At 39.9% G+C, this 15,877-nt stretch overlaps 1 protein-coding gene across 3 annotated transcripts in view; it reads right to left on the reverse strand.

Moving 5' to 3' along the window:
* The window catches only part of LOC111592558 (protein abrupt), a 47,653-nt gene that overhangs the window by 25,067 nt on the left and 6,709 nt on the right, over positions 1-15,877 (reverse strand). For 2 of the 3 annotated variants that reach the window (XM_023304851.2, XM_023304852.2), the window contains exon 3: positions 9,379-9,422. The gene's annotated coding sequence lies outside the window, so the exon portion shown is untranslated. Of the gene's footprint in view, positions 1-1,922; positions 2,000-9,378; positions 9,423-15,877 lie in introns of those variants that run through there. The other variant, XM_023304854.2, reaches the window with a different exon arrangement.

Genomic DNA, 15,877 nt, shown 5'->3' on the forward strand with positions numbered 1-15,877 from the left:
GGTAACCAAAAAAATATGTAAATGTAAACGAAAAAAAAAAACTATATAGATATATATTTATTCTGTATACATATGAAGAGAATGATTGCTGCACCTGTGTGGCAATGTGTGTGGGTGCAACGCAATTGCATTTCTCACGTTAGCGAAAACAAAAAATGTTGCAGCTAAAATGGGAGTCAAAGCGCAATATCAATTCGGCTGTCTAAAACAAAACATATCAAAAATTTGCGTGGAGAAACAAGAACACGTTCATAATAAAAAGGCCAAGCGAACACACACGCACACACACACACACACACACACACACACACACACACGCACACACACATTGTGTGATATGTGAAGTTTGTGCAAAGTATGTAAGGAGTGGGCGGTGCTGGGCATATCATAATAACAAATAAATGTAAATGATAATAGTAAATAAAAAACGAATTACCAAACAACACACAATCCGCTTCATATCCAATCATGTGATTCTAGCCAGCAGCTCGTATATGTGTCTGTGCACGCGTATAGCACACGATATGCGTGCCAAGGAGTTTGGGATTGGGACAAGTAACAACAGTTGTTGTTAGACAAGCAGGAAGCGCACATAAGGATAACAACATTTATGCCAACTATTTGAGTAAATTGATACGGCGCCTCGGTAAATGAAGCAACGACCCACCAAATAAAGGCAGAGAATAAACACAACGCACGACCTCCTTCCAGTACACTAAGAGAATGACTTAGCCGATGCCAGTAATATTGGCTATAATCAAAAAAGTTCTTATAGCCATAAAAGAGCAAAATAAACGGCATTTTATTGCTTGTAAATACTATTTTCTTTCAGTGTACTCGCTGGTTACTTAAACACACATTCTTGGCCTCAGTGAAAGCCTTCTTCCTTTTAACAACGATTACACAGGCCAACAAAATTAACTGAAACGCAACAACTAAGCAAAGGACATACTTTTTCGTCTCGAAATGAAGTCGATATATCACGAGTTGGATATGCATATATATATAGAAAGATATATATATACAGCTCTCTTCAAGCCTGTGGCAGAGCCTAGAGTCAGACAGTTGGCGAGTTCAACTATGGAATGTTTGGACTATTTCAAACAGTCTGATGTGACTCGGCTATTCTCATCTTAGATTCGTGTTCTTCTAGTCTTGGTTACCAAATTCTGTTGGCTTGTGCTGTCATTATTAGGACTCGGCGTCAACGTAATCAAAGAATTATTTTCAGAGCAATTTTATGGCGCTGTTTGTATTATTATTATTTGGGCTACTTAATAAGGGAAACAATATGAAGTCTCCTCTTATAAAGAACCTCAATTCACTTCATAAGTCGAAGCCCAAATTGAAATCCTTTCCAGCACATTTGCAGCTTTAAATAAAGCTTAAAGCATTAAACTGATTAGAATATTATGTCAAAATAAATTATGCACAATGTGTAAATTATAAGAAAGTATGCAAACACACACACACACACGCACACCCACAAACAGGCAATTCGATTGATACTGAAAGGGGATGCAAGCAAATTAGTTAAAAACCAATTAAAATTACGCATACGCCGCATAGGCCGCATGCCCAAATTGTAAACCAGTTGATAGTCAATATATATATAATATATCCATGTGTGTGTGTGTGTGTAGATACATCTAGGCACACACAGCCAATACACACAATTGTGTTGAGAAAAATTTTCTAAAAATCCAAATTAGAATGTCAATAAAATACGCTTTTAATGAAATAATTAATTAGATTTTGCACATCAACAAACCGAGGCGCATTTCGCCTGTATATATATATATTATAGCATGTATATAGGATATATATATGTCTATATATATCTGCGTGCATTCGCTGTCTATTTACTTGCATTAAGCGGTCATCGCATTTGCTTTGAAACGCTCACCTCACCCTCAGCTCACCTGTGCCCCCCTGCGTTCTGGTCAATTGTATTTTAGATTTTCAATTCGCATGCGTTTTCAGCTTTTTTGCCTTGTTCTTCTTGTTAGTTCTGGTTTCGTTGCGCGCGATTTATTCGATTTTCAATTATTTAAATGGTTTTCATTTCGGACCCACACACAGTTCTAATTTGCATTTGGAGAGAGGCATCTAGCTCCGCCCCTGGACACGCATCAAAGTGCCACTGAGTGGCACAAAAACTAAAAATGACTGAGGAGCAGATAGATAACAGAAACAATAAGAGCCACAGCAATGGCAGCAGCCAGAATTGACTTTCCTAATTGCCTCAGAGAATTTAAATTGAGACATGAAATTGAATAATTCAAAATAATTAGCCAGCCAAGACACACAGACAGACAACCAGATGGACAGACGAACAGATGGGCAGACGAGCAGCGTAATTGCATTAATGATTTTGATAAATGACAATCGCCCAAAAGTCTTCTTTGACTTTAACGCACACAATCTTAGCACCTGGCATACGCCTCAGAAACATTTAAATATGTTAAGTAGAAATTGAAAATTGAAATTGAGAAAAGTTCAACTAGTGCTCAGCAAACTGAAAAATCAAAGACTAAAATTCGGAAATCTTAAATATTATGTTTAAGGATTCTTAGAATCAGACTGGAAACTAGATTAAAAAAACTTGGAACTTTAATTTATGAAGCTGTAAAGAGATATATGATTTATATATGAAATATAAATAAATAAAAAATATGCTTCAAGCAAATAAAGTCTATAATGAAACTCAGATTCGTAAATCTGAAATTGATTCAGGAATCTATAAAATAAAATAAAATATATACAAAATAAAGCAAATGCAGAATGGAAGCTGAGAGTCAATAATCTAGCAAACTGAGAGCAATGTGAATTTTTTCAGTAATTGTAATTCAGAAATCAATCAAGCAAATCCTGATTAAAGTGATTTCAAGAACGAGAAAATCAAGTAATGCTCAGCTGAAGCTCGAACACGCTCAGTGGGATGATCTGAAGCACAAACACTTTACACATTCGACAGCAAATGCGTAAAGAAAACTAGTCTATCAACTTTGTGGCTAAACAATAGTTTAGATCAACATAATCTAGCAGCTGCGTGAGCCCAGCATTGCCGAGCTCCATTTCGCTGGCCAAATGATCGCAAATCAAGTCGAGGCGCTCAGACTGCTAATTAAACTAATTGAGTAATTTCAAATTTCCAAAGCCCAGCATCGAAGTACAAAATTAAATGAGCAAATAGACAAGATGCGACCACAGATACGACGACAGATGCCTGGACCAAAACACGAGTAAAACAATAATAACAAAACAGAATTAAAACTTTATGGAATAGCTAAGGCGCAATCGAAACCTGAACTGAGTGTACCTGGCTCACACTCACAGTCGCACTGCCTGGCTCAACTTGCAGGTGGATATGGCTATGGGCTGTTAACCTAAGCCTCGATATGGATATGGACTCTCGAGCTAAACAGATCTGATCGCGCCGTATCTGCGGCTCTAAATCTCCATTTGAGTCTATATAACGAGCGTCTTTGCTTTAATTGAGTATTGTACTCTTTGCTTTTGGGTTTATGAGCACCCACACAGAGTTTAGTTGCTTAACCTGTGCTAATTAAATTCCAACTTGGTCCAAAATGACGCTCCTAATGGCTGCGGGCCACTCTCTGATAGGCATCTAATGGGCCGCAATTAGACGCGCAGTCAGAAAAACGTTTTGCATGCTCCAAAGACACAGAGACTTAGATGGAGAGAGAGAGAGAGAGAGAGAGATGTGGCCAAATGTATGCAAATGCCACAGCAGCTAAAAGAGTTTCCAACTTTCTTTTGACCAAATATACAAACTACAGATAAAGATACAGATACAGCTACAGCTACAGCTACAGATACATTTGTACATTTACAGAAATCCAGATACGGATACATTTGTCGCTGCTGTGTGTGATAAGTGTCAATGAACTGTGCGACGCACAACAATGAACAAATTTCAAGAGAAGAAAAGAAAAAATTGTTAATATTGAGAAATTGGAAAAAAATCGTTAGAAAAGGGTACAAAAAACAAGTCACTAAACTGAAATCCCCCTTTAAAAAAGAAGTATATAATATTAATAATAATAATATAGAAACATATGACAACAACAACAGCTGAATGGTATTAAAGAAATTTACATAAATTGGCTATAAATTCAAATAGCCAGACCCGAAGCGTTCGAGGTAGAAAAGTATCTGATAGATACGTAGCTCAATCATTATTCGAATACAATTAACGCCAAGAGAGAAAGCGAACTATGTATGTCCAACTACCATCAATGTATGTGTGGTATGTCCAGCATGCCCACTACAAGCTTAATTTGTTGTTTAACTCGCATAGTTTTACCTTTTGGCCAAAGCAATAAAACCAAATCAAAGTGAAAGACTACACGATCTCGCAGCCGGAGAGCAAATCATAGCCACATAAATATAAATAATTTATTTACTTTTTGATAGTGCACTAGAGAGAGAGGGAGAGGGAGAGTGGCAGAGAGCGGGAGAGAGACAAAAAATAAAAGCAGTAAGAATTTTATAGTCGCTTATATCTGGCTGCCCAACACTCGTTCGCAGTTAAATTTGTTTATTGTTAAATTCGAATTGGCCAGCCTCCAATAGGCGCACCAATATATAGCCAATATATAGCTCTATATGTAGAGCAAGTCAATTGAGATGCTCTCAGAGATACTCTAGAGTTTGTTTCTGTTTGTAACTGATAAGTTCAAGCTATGAAGCTATACTATTATTATTCTGCTGAGTTAGCCTTCACTGCATTCATTAAATTATAATAATAATAATATTTAAGAATAATAATAATAATAATTTATAATAGAATAATAATAATATTATAAGAATATATAATAATATATATATATGTATGCATTGCCTATTTGAAGACTTTAACTTCAGAGCGTATATGCTCTATTGGACGCTCGTGAACGAGTATCAAAATGGTAGATATGTAAGTGTCATTGCCTTCCAGCTAAGCACGCTGCTGCGCTCTCGCTCGCACTCATACGCTGGCCTCACCTGACTCTCTACAACTTATAACATTTAATACATTGTTCGGTTCGGTTCGGTTCGGCTTGACTTTGGCTTTTTATGTGTTTCTCATGCCCCTCCGCAGGCCTCGCCGAGTCGCGATCGCAACTATCTGCCCTTTGCTTGGCGCTGACGCTGCTCTGCTGATCTCTCGCTTTGACGTTAGCATTGTGTGGTTTGTAATGTGCTCTGGCAATGGCCACGCGTATTGGCCAAGTTGTTGCCGCTCGCGTTTTTGTCATTAAATTTGCGTTTATTTCATTGGTTAACTTGTTTTCTTTTCTATTTCTATTTGTTTGTCACTGTACTCGGGTGTGTGTGCGTGTGCGTGTGTGTGTGTCTGCCTCTCTGTGTGTGCTTGTGTTTTTGTTTCTGTATTGTTTCGTTATTCAATGCTTCATTTAACGATCGTGTTTACATCAGTTGATCCATCTGCATACTTCGCCCACGGTATTCCATCTAATTATTTCTGATACTATCAACCATTTTGTCTTTGCTGTAGCCGGATTTATTTCGGACAACCCATTTTTCGGGTCAGCAACTCGGTTTCACACGTTCTCATTTGATTTACACTTGTTTTTTTTTTTTTCTTTTTATCTTTTTTAATGTTAGTTATAAAAATTGAGTCAGGTGTTAAATGATTTTTGACCCGAAAAAACCCTGTACAATTTTTAATTATTTTTAATTTAAAAAAAAAAAACTGAATACAGCTTCAATCTTGAAATCGATTGAGCTTCGAGTTAAGATTGAGAGAAAATCAAAGAGTTTTGTTTTTTACTGTAATGTCGACTCCTCAAACAGAGTCTTAATAGGAATATTTCTACTAACCATAATCAATGACAAATGAAATTGAAATTTTATAATTTTGAAGTAATCAATCAAGAAAAGAAATATGAATAAAATTGAACTCAAATTGAATTCAAGTCAATCTAGAACAGAAAACGGCTCGGTTTTATGTTAAGCTCTAAGATATATAGGCCTAAGACTGATTCTTAATTTGATTTTATTTATTTAATTTTCTTTCTCACCATTTCGACCCGAAAAAAACACAAAAAAAAGAAAATTTAGATTTAAAATCGAAAAAGAAATTCGAATTAAAATATATTTATATATATATATAATTATTTATATATATATAAAATGCTTAAAAATGCAATTCAAATGTCAAAGAAAACTGGGCGGCTTTTGCCAGTTAACATTTTTAAAAACAAAGACAAATTTTGACCCACTCAGACTCATAGAATGAAAATTAAATTTCTGCTTACAAAATTCTGAAAAAAAAACTGAAGAAGGATGAGAAAGTGTAAGACTAGAGTTGAACAGGTATATAAACTAAATACAGTTTCAGTCCAGAGCAATTGACTATCAAATAGAATCAGTCTAGAGGTAAGCTTGAGGGAAAATGAAAACTTAAGTAAGTCTTAGGGCCCAGAACCAGTTGAAACCTTCCGCCTAGAGCCGCCTAGGCTTTGGGTGTGGTCTCAATAATATTTGCGATGCTCGTTTAACTTCATTGGATCTTCAGCTCAAGCAATTGATTTGAGTCGCTAGTCAATTTGTTACTGTTTCTCACACTGGGCCACGGGGCCGGTGCCATTAAATTCATTTTAAATGTGTTCAATCGATATTCGAGCACTTGGCTTGAATGTTTTGATGTTTTTTTTCTCCTTTGCTCTTGTTGTTTTTTATTTTTATGTGCCGATTTTGCTGCGCGCAGTAGGTTAATTATAAAATTAACATTAAGCGATTGACAACTGGTCAGCCAAGCTTCCATACGCCCCCTACCCGCCCAGCGCCCGTGCCTCTGCCTGCCTCCCGCTCCATTTCTCGGAGCTGACAATGCCAACACATGCGCTGATTTGTGAAGCGGAAGGTGTTCGTCGCATCCAAATATACATTTACCCATACAGAGAGCGTTGTCTATATTTCCAGTTCGCCTGTCCCCCCACCCCACGCTTAGTCCGCAGCTCTGCAGCCACGCCCCTGGTACTCATTTGGTGTACGATAAATTTCACATGACATTATTAGGTGACTCTTTTATTGTTGTTGTTGCTGCTGCTGCTGCTGCTGCTGCTGCTGCTGCTGTTGTGATTATGTCATAATTTTAGGAAAATGAAGCGCTCAACCAAAATAAATTAAAAATTGCTTTCATGCATGAATTGCTTGCGGGAGCCAACGGAACGCGCTTGGCACCCTACAGCAGCAGCAGCGCAGCGCAACCACCACGCAAGTACGCTGCGAATCTTGGGGCCAACTTCATTATCCGGCGTATCCAAATATAACGTCAGTTGGCTCACATATGAATCGATCGGTAATGCACACACACACACCTACACACACTCACACATGTTCACACGAAAAGCTTAAGTGTTTATGGTCGATTTGAAGTTTATAATGGATAGTTTGGAATAGCTTGACTGCTGCTCTCAAAATACGAAATTCGAAATTCGAATTGAAATTCAAATTCAAATTCATTATTGTGTATAAGAATTGAAATGAAGTGCGCAATATTCAATTAAAGTCATTGTTATTAGTAATTTCCCTTCAAGCTGATCGATCGATCGCATCGTTCTCCATTGATTGATACTCGAGTGGCAGTCGCCGTCGTCGTCTCCATACCGGATAAGTTCATCAATTTTCAATTTGTGTGTATTAAGGCGACCTCACACAACCAAACAACCCACCCACCCATGATCACTTGTCCGACCCGATCTGCCCCATCTGCTGCCATAATGAGCCATTATGCAAAACCATATTTTGCTAATGAAGTAGAAAATTTCCACGCACGGACGTCTTTATTAAAAGTAATTAAGCCTCTGTAATTTTCATTTGTCGACCAAATGACAAGCCATCACAGTCGCCTCCGCCCACATTCCTACAGATGCACACATGTGCTTGGACTAGGTTTCTATTTGATAGCCCCTATCGAAAGAGGATCGTCCGGTTCACAAGTTGCAACTACATGAAGTGTGCCCATCATGGTACATCATCAAAGAGTACATCGACATTGAGCACGTAATAATTGTGTATCTCAATTTGTACAGAGTTCATTTGAATCTTAATCAATTTTATAGTTATGACATTTGCACGAGCAATTGCTCTGCTTCTAAAAATATGCCAGCTAGAAGAAGCTTTGAAAGCATTTTATCCCCAAAAATTATTGGCTCTCCTGCTACTGTTGTTGTTGCTTTAGTTGCTATTTGTGAATCTGTTTCTGATTCCGATTCTGTTTCTGTTTCTGTTCTGTTTCTGCTTCTGCTTCTGTTGCTGACCGAATACACTAGAGCAACAAAAATTGAACTCAAGTGCAGACAATTGAAGCTGTTCAGAAAAATCGGCGCGCCAGTCTTTAAAGAGTGAGCCAAGGGGCGTTCTGTCCGTGGACGCACCCCTTTGAAGCGCTAAACACAGAGATGTATAAGTGAGAGTGCTCTCAAGTCGGGCATGCTCGACTATGGCACTGCGCAGATTCTTGCCACAAGCATTTAGTTTTGAATAACTTGTGCTCAGAATGTTTGAAGCTTTTTAGAATTTAATTAAAATTTAATTTCATTTAAATTTCTATGATATCAAGGAATATACTCAATTGGAAATAGAGCAAAGTATACAAGAAGGAATTGCATTTTTGCTATTTGGATCCTTTCAATATAATCAAACTGTAGTATTCTAGTAAGTTATTGTAGTAAAGTACATAACTTAAGCTATATACGATCTTCAAGTATATATATTTGAAATTCCAAATGCTTAGTTTTAGTAGTGCTCGAGATAAACATAGTCAGACAGACGAGCAGACAGACAGAGCATCAAGTACAAGTCTTCAAGTATATTCAGACGTGTGGCATTTTAGTAAAGCCAATATGCCCGGTTTAACCATTCAGAAATAGGTTTAGGGAATACATTTGTTTACTAGTGCCACACAGAATACCCTTGCTTTAGACTCTTTGGATGTCAGCTTCAGATTTTTGACAATTGGTTTACTATTTTTTTGTTTTGGAAACAGTTGCGGCTCGAGTCGTACTGGAGACATTTTGTTAATTGATTTGAGCGCGTTTCGCGGGAGGGGCGAGTTGCATTCATTGTTTGCAAATATGTTATGTATGTGTGGTCGAGTACAGCGAGTTGTCTGGCTGAAGAGCTCTGAGTTGTCCACAATTACGTTGAATTAAAACTCATATTGCGTCGGTCTTTGATTCTATTAAGATTATTAAGCGCTCGCTCGGCTCCCCGGTGTTCCGTACGCATTTAACAAATATCAGAAAGGAGCATTTCAATTGCGTGGCATTCAATTAGCGAATTGATTTCAACAGCCCAGTCTACGAGCATCGAATATACGTATATTTAGAAGTAGATACTCACATTTAGTAGCTGCGTGCTGGCTGTACTCGTCGTCCCGTTGCGATCTGTAAGTGGAAAGAAGAGGCGAAGCGTTAGCACAAGATCTTAGGACTCTTCTCAACTACCCCCAATGATAAAAGTGTCGAATGCTAAAAAATTTATTGCCGCACGCTCGATTGTCCTAAATTTCAATTCGATATGATCGTGCCCACCTCTGCAGAGCTCTGGCGGTTGCCTTTGGACCGGTGTCTACCTGACTGCTGACTCTTCTAATTGCAGCCACTTAGCACTCCGTATAGCTGGACCAAACATCAAAGTGCACAACAATTGCTGTTGATTTTTCCAAGATTTTCCTTGCTCGCTCAACCCAAAAATAAATTTCCTGCATGACACTGACTCTTTTTGTTTGCTTCGTAAATCCGAGCAGGATCAAAGATTCGAGCACCACAAACAGCTGCGCTCGCTGCAATTGTTGTGACTGCATTCGATTTTCCTTTTGTTATTGTTATGTTTTGAGGGAAGTGCACAAAGGTAGACGCTGCCAAATGCACAAGGATCTCAATCATAGGCCATAGCGCGCAGGACTCTTATCACAACAGCGAAAAGCTTTGCTGAGCACCTTTCCAATTTGTCGGCTGTTCCAGCTTCGTGTATTCAGAGATTGGGAAAAACGTTAAGAGCTATACAACTGCCATCAAAAAACGTGAAAACAATAAGCAAACTAATTACAAATACGCGTGAAAATTTCAAAAATCTTACCCAGCAAGTAAAAAAGGGTTCACTTAGGGGGTTGGGCAGCGAAAGCCCCAAATGGAGGCAGATGAAAATTATGCGCTGCAATTTTTATTGCTTCATTGTTCTTTATTTTGTATACACTGAGCCCCTAGAAAATGCCCAAGTGGGGTATGCTCGTTGCTCTAAACTGTTTGTAACAGGCAGAAGCAGTCGAGCCCAAATGGTATAAGGCAATTATATGAAGTACGCTCCTAAAGACACCTATCTAGCTGCATATATGAAAGCCTCGAGCTCTTACTTCATTAAATTCTGAATTAAATTCGAAGTGAAACCAGTTACTAGAGCATATTTCATTCCAAATTATAATCTATATACGAATTTAGATATTGGATTCTCTTTGGCTGCCTTGCTATAGCCATTGGCTCAGGACTTGCTAGGGCTGGCTTCAAGTCAACATATCTCGCATATTATAAGAGCAAGGAATATCAAAATTGGTATCTAGATTCTTCATAGTTATAGACAAATATCAAACAGTTCCTTTTTTGAAGCGCTCTGCGCAGTCTGCCGAAAATAGAAACAGAATTCAATTGTCAAGAGGCAAGGTATTTTCTAGTCGTGTACTTCCGACTGGAGTACAATTTTACTTGTCTTTCGTTTTGATATTGTTGTTGGCGTTTGACTCCTGGCCGGGTTCTTGGCATTGTGTTTTTGGTACGCTTTTTGGGTTAATGTTAATTACCAAAACTGCTTTGGCACTTCGGTTGACCGACAGAAAAAACAACAGCCCAAAGCAATTAAAATTTTTATGACGCACTGAGTTATTACTTCAAATCCACAAACTTGAGTAATGCCAACGCCTCTACGAAAGGACGTGAGAAATTTTCAAAAACTGAAAAGGAAAATGAACGCCCCCGAAACGAAGAAAATGTGAAAAATAAAAGAAGCGGCAGAGATATTAAAAAGATTTATTGTTTTATGATATCCAACAGCAAGACAAAAAGAGAGCGAGCGAGCCAGAGAAAAAGGTAGCACTCAGTGTGCAATTGCGCCTTTACCTGTGCGGCAAGAGGTCAAAGGTTGACCAGCGCAACGGATCGTAGTTGAAGTCATGTGTTGCCAATCGACAGACGCTTTCCCTGCCGAAGAGACCTCGGCGATAAAAACAGAAATGCTGTAATTAAAGTCTAACTGTCAAAATCCAATAAATTATTCCAATTCCAATTCCAATTCCAATTCCGATTCAATCTGAGATAGCCAAGTTCGTTGCCTTCTGGCCATTTAATTGATCATGGCAAGCCAACAAAGCTGCTACTTCTTGCCTCTGCCGCTTCTTCAACAATAATTTACATAAAACGATTCGACATTTTTGTCCACTGCAAGTGAAAATGCCACCAAGCCACAGAAAAAAGACTGAAGATGTGAAAGTTTATTAATTAGACAAAGCAAGAAACAAGACAAAACTCGACTCTCCATCGAAAGACAATACACCTCAGCTATGTAGGTCCATCATCACAGACTATCGATAATTCCGAAGCAATGCAATGGGTCAATCTCGCTGTCTCCCTCTCGCTCTCTCTGTGTGCGTAGCAAAGGATTGCATGATAAGGACGCATATCAATTACAGTTACACGAGCCAAAAACTGTGCGATTAACATAAAAGGGCAGCAAAAGCCAACAACAACTCAAAGTAGTTAAAAAAAGTAATAGGCGTAATAAGAATAATTGGCGCTGAGCGCCAAAACTCGTGTGTGGGTGTGGGTGGGTGGCTAAAGAGGCGGGCAGACTGGCTGGGTGAGAGCGGGGCGTGGCGGGGCTGTGCTTGGCAGTGCGTGTCCTTCGACTGTCTAAGGGTTGATGGCGTTGACTTGTGACCATTTCATAAATACCGTTATAAACAAATTACGACAACAATAATGACCCAACAACAACAACAATTTGCTTCCAACACGGTAACTAACTAACAACAACAACGTAACAAAAGGGCTGCCAGGATAACACTCACAGCGGTAGGCAGCAGCAAGCGAAACAAAAAAAAAACTACATGAAATTCGTTTTTTATTGCTCACATTTACACATGTACAAGTGACATCCCAGCAACCGCCCCCGGCCCCTCCACGGACACCCACTGACCGACGCCTCCCCCACCCCTCGACCAAAACGCACACTGTGAACCTATTTATGAATTTCTAATGAAATTAAGCGTAATGGGCGCACGGAACACATGTATACAGCACATCTACATGCACTGAGAGAAAAACTTCTGATTCTCAGTGGCTAAAAATCATGTTTTTAAGCTAGAAATAATATGAGTAAAGTATTAGTCGCAGGCAGCTCACATGCCTATAGCTTAACAATATACACTGAGAGAAACAAGTTGGGTGTTTTAACGTCAATTCAAACCTTAGGAAAAGCCACAAGAGTTATAATTCAAAAATTGATTTACGCATAAATTAAATAAAATTCGTGTATTTACATATGCATAAAACTATACCCTATATACACTGAAAAAAATACCTCTACATTTTTTCATCAAGCAAAATATTCATAGATGTTTTTAATTTCAACGAAAATAAAACCAAGCTTCGAGTGGCCATAGATCAGCATTTATTATAGAGTATGAATATACACTGAGCGAAAAACTTGGTTCCACTCGAACCCAAATCAAGACACAACATTAAGTTGCAATTTTTATGCTTTACTAAAAATTCTAAGTGCATGAAAATATGATTTAAGCCTTTCATATTTGAATAGTGCTAGGCATACCATTTTTTTTTAGTGTACCTTCATGTGTATCAGAACTGACCTCCCCAAAAGTCGTTTGACAGGGGCCACCACCCGTCGACAGCTAAGCAGCGTGTGCTGTGGTGGAATAGGCTGTTTATTTGGCGACGGGTCGCGACTATTTAACACACACCTACACACCCACACACCCACACACACCCACACACACCTATGCGCTGACCGAGAACAAAGCTGCTGTTGACCCTTAAGACCCAAGCTGAAGTCCGCTTCGCTTGGACTGCGCCTTGAACGTGCAATTAACGTTTTACCCTTCGCCTTGCACCTTTTGGTTTCTTTCAGCATTGGCCCCAGCTGCAGCAACGCACATTGTAATTTTTGGTAATAAAAATATGGTAACTTCATAATTTGGTAGGCAGCTCTAGTCCTGGCGGGCGTGTCGCATGCCCTGCGCAGCAAACACAGGATAATTGCGGCCATTTGAATATTCAGCAGTTGCGCTGCATGTTGCCGCCCGAACCCCGACTCAGAGCCAAAGCCAAAGCAAAACCAAAGCCAAACCCAATTACATTCCATGCCAATGCAAATTCGTGTGAATCACTTTCCAGTTAAGGCCAACAACTTTACGGAGTCAACTGTCCAGTTAGGCTTAAGTAGGTATTAATTTCTCCCCAGCGTCTTCTACTGCCCCGCGCGAGCCCAGGCCGCGATTGCAGTGCCACACACGCACACACACGCAGACCGAACTTTGTGTGCGTCTCATCGATACGCAACTTTTTGGCGGCGAGTGTGGAGGGGCAGCTTGGGGGCGCTGCTAGGGTGCTGTTGATCCGGCCAATGACCAGCAAAGAAACACCCAAAGTTGGCTAAAAGCCCGCTCCTCGATGCCCGCTGTCCGTTGTCCGGGCAGTTACTCACAATCGTGTAATTAATTAAGCTCGTCAGCTGGACAATGGACAAGACGGCTCCGACCATTACGGAGGTGACGCACAGTGGGACTGCTAAGCCAAAGGCAAACAAAGCAAGCAGTAGCTAACGGTTATTTAACTATATATTCGTGATCTAAGAATTATAATTTATATCAATCATTGGGAATCCATGGGGCCAACTCAGAGATTGTGCAGTTTGGTACCACTGTGCAACACTTCTGGCTGTCAGTAAAGCCTCATGCTGGGCACGGGTTTATAACCTGCCCAAGGCACACCTGGGGAAGAAAGCGAGAGAGGGAGAAGGACACGCATTGTATTGGACGGGCACAAACACACCTCAAATCGCGTTTTGTCCTTTATCAGGTAATTCACTTTTTAACTTGCTCTTCACATTTCATTTTGTAATTCCACCTTTGGATGCGCGCTGCTCGTTGGGTTCTTTTTTTATTTTATTGTATTTTTTCTTTTTTGTAATTGTTTGCCATTAATTACAGCAACAGCAACAGCAACAACGACAACATCAAGAGCAATGAGGCAGAAGGAGATGCGTAACCCAACAACAACAACAACAACAACACTTGAAGCGCAAATATTTCCGCTTGTGCTTGCGGTTAATTTTATTTATAAGTCGCAATGACACACCTTCCATTTCGATTTACGATCTGCCGCATTAACGGTTAATGAACAGCTTACCAAGTTCTGGCCAAGCGTGCGTTGTTGAAAATACTGTATGAGAGAGAGGGAAAGAAAGAGAGGAGGGAGGGGGTACAGATGGTAGTTGAAGCAATTGGTTCAATTCTCTTATTCGGTTTGCATTGCTTCTAATAGAACTCGCCCTGATATGATTTCCTTTTCCGGCGCTTTGCCTCTCGCTCGCTTGCTTCTGCCGCCCTCCCGCTCTCTCACTCGCACTCCCTCTCACGCCCACATTCTTTCGGCGAATTCGAACAAGTTCGAAACGACACGAAGTGCAAGAAAGACAACAACGAAGCTAGCACGAAACCAGGCAGTTAGCGTATGTGTGTGTGCGCGTCTGTGTGTGGGTGAGCGAACATTCATTCAACGATTCGCCAAGCCGGCATAACGCCAAAGGAAAACAATAACAAACCTCAGCTGAGGAAACTAGGCGAAAACTTAAGAGTTGGACTTAGCGAAAGAGAACAAATGAGCGAAACAGAAAGAGTGCAACTGCAAGTGCGAGTGCGAATGCGAGCAAAGCATTCAACGATTGCACAATTGGCCAAAAAAGACACTTACATACGTCGCAATGGCGGCGGCTCCTTATGCTGGTCATGGCAAAGGTGTTTGAATGCCGTAACATCCTCCGTAACAAGAAACATGTATATGAATACGTATATCTTTATATATATATATATATATACATATATATTTTGCAAATATCTTGAGAAATATTTCAGTAAATTTGCTGTCTCTGCGCTTGGCGTTCGGCCAAAAAACCAGCAAGTAAATCAATAATTTTTGCTGAAGCAAAAGAAACGGCACAAAAGTAAGCAAGAAATTGCATTGCGACTTGGTCAACGCATTTCCTATTGCAGCTTATTCAAATAGGGGGAAGGGCCAGGTGCTAATCCCACGAGACATGCGAAGGCTAAAAAAGCGAACAGCGAACAACATCATTATTAACATCATCAATAGCGACTGCAAGTTGCCAAAATCATTATGGGGTTTTCCCTGTTTTGCTCCGTCTGTGAAATGCGAAACAGAAACAGAAACAGCGGCAAGCGCAAGCATCAAAATCAAAAGGAAATTCACAAAAGCATAAAAATCAAATAAAGCTCAGCCAAAGCCGTGAAAAACAGCGAGCAAACGAGCTAAAGCGAACGAATTGGCGACCATGAAAAGGGAATAACAGAGAGGGTGTGCGCAAGGGAAACGAGGCAGATGAGGAGCAACAGAAACAACAGCAGCCGCAGTCGCAGCGGCAGCCGTCGCAGCAGCAGCAGCAGCGAAGCGCGTGGAAAACAAAACGTCACAAAACGCAGACAGACGATTTTGACGCCGACGTCGACGCCAAACTTCGCTGGCAATGACGATGACACGTGCTTTTTTCAGCTGTTTTGTGGAAAACTGGCAAACTGTGCGAAAAAAAGGACAAA

Source organism: Drosophila hydei, unplaced genomic scaffold, assembly GCF_003285905.1.
Source record: "Drosophila hydei strain 15085-1641.00,03,60 unplaced genomic scaffold, DhydRS2 tig00000149-arrow-pilon, whole genome shotgun sequence".
NCBI lineage: Eukaryota > Metazoa > Arthropoda > Insecta > Diptera > Drosophilidae > Drosophila > Drosophila hydei.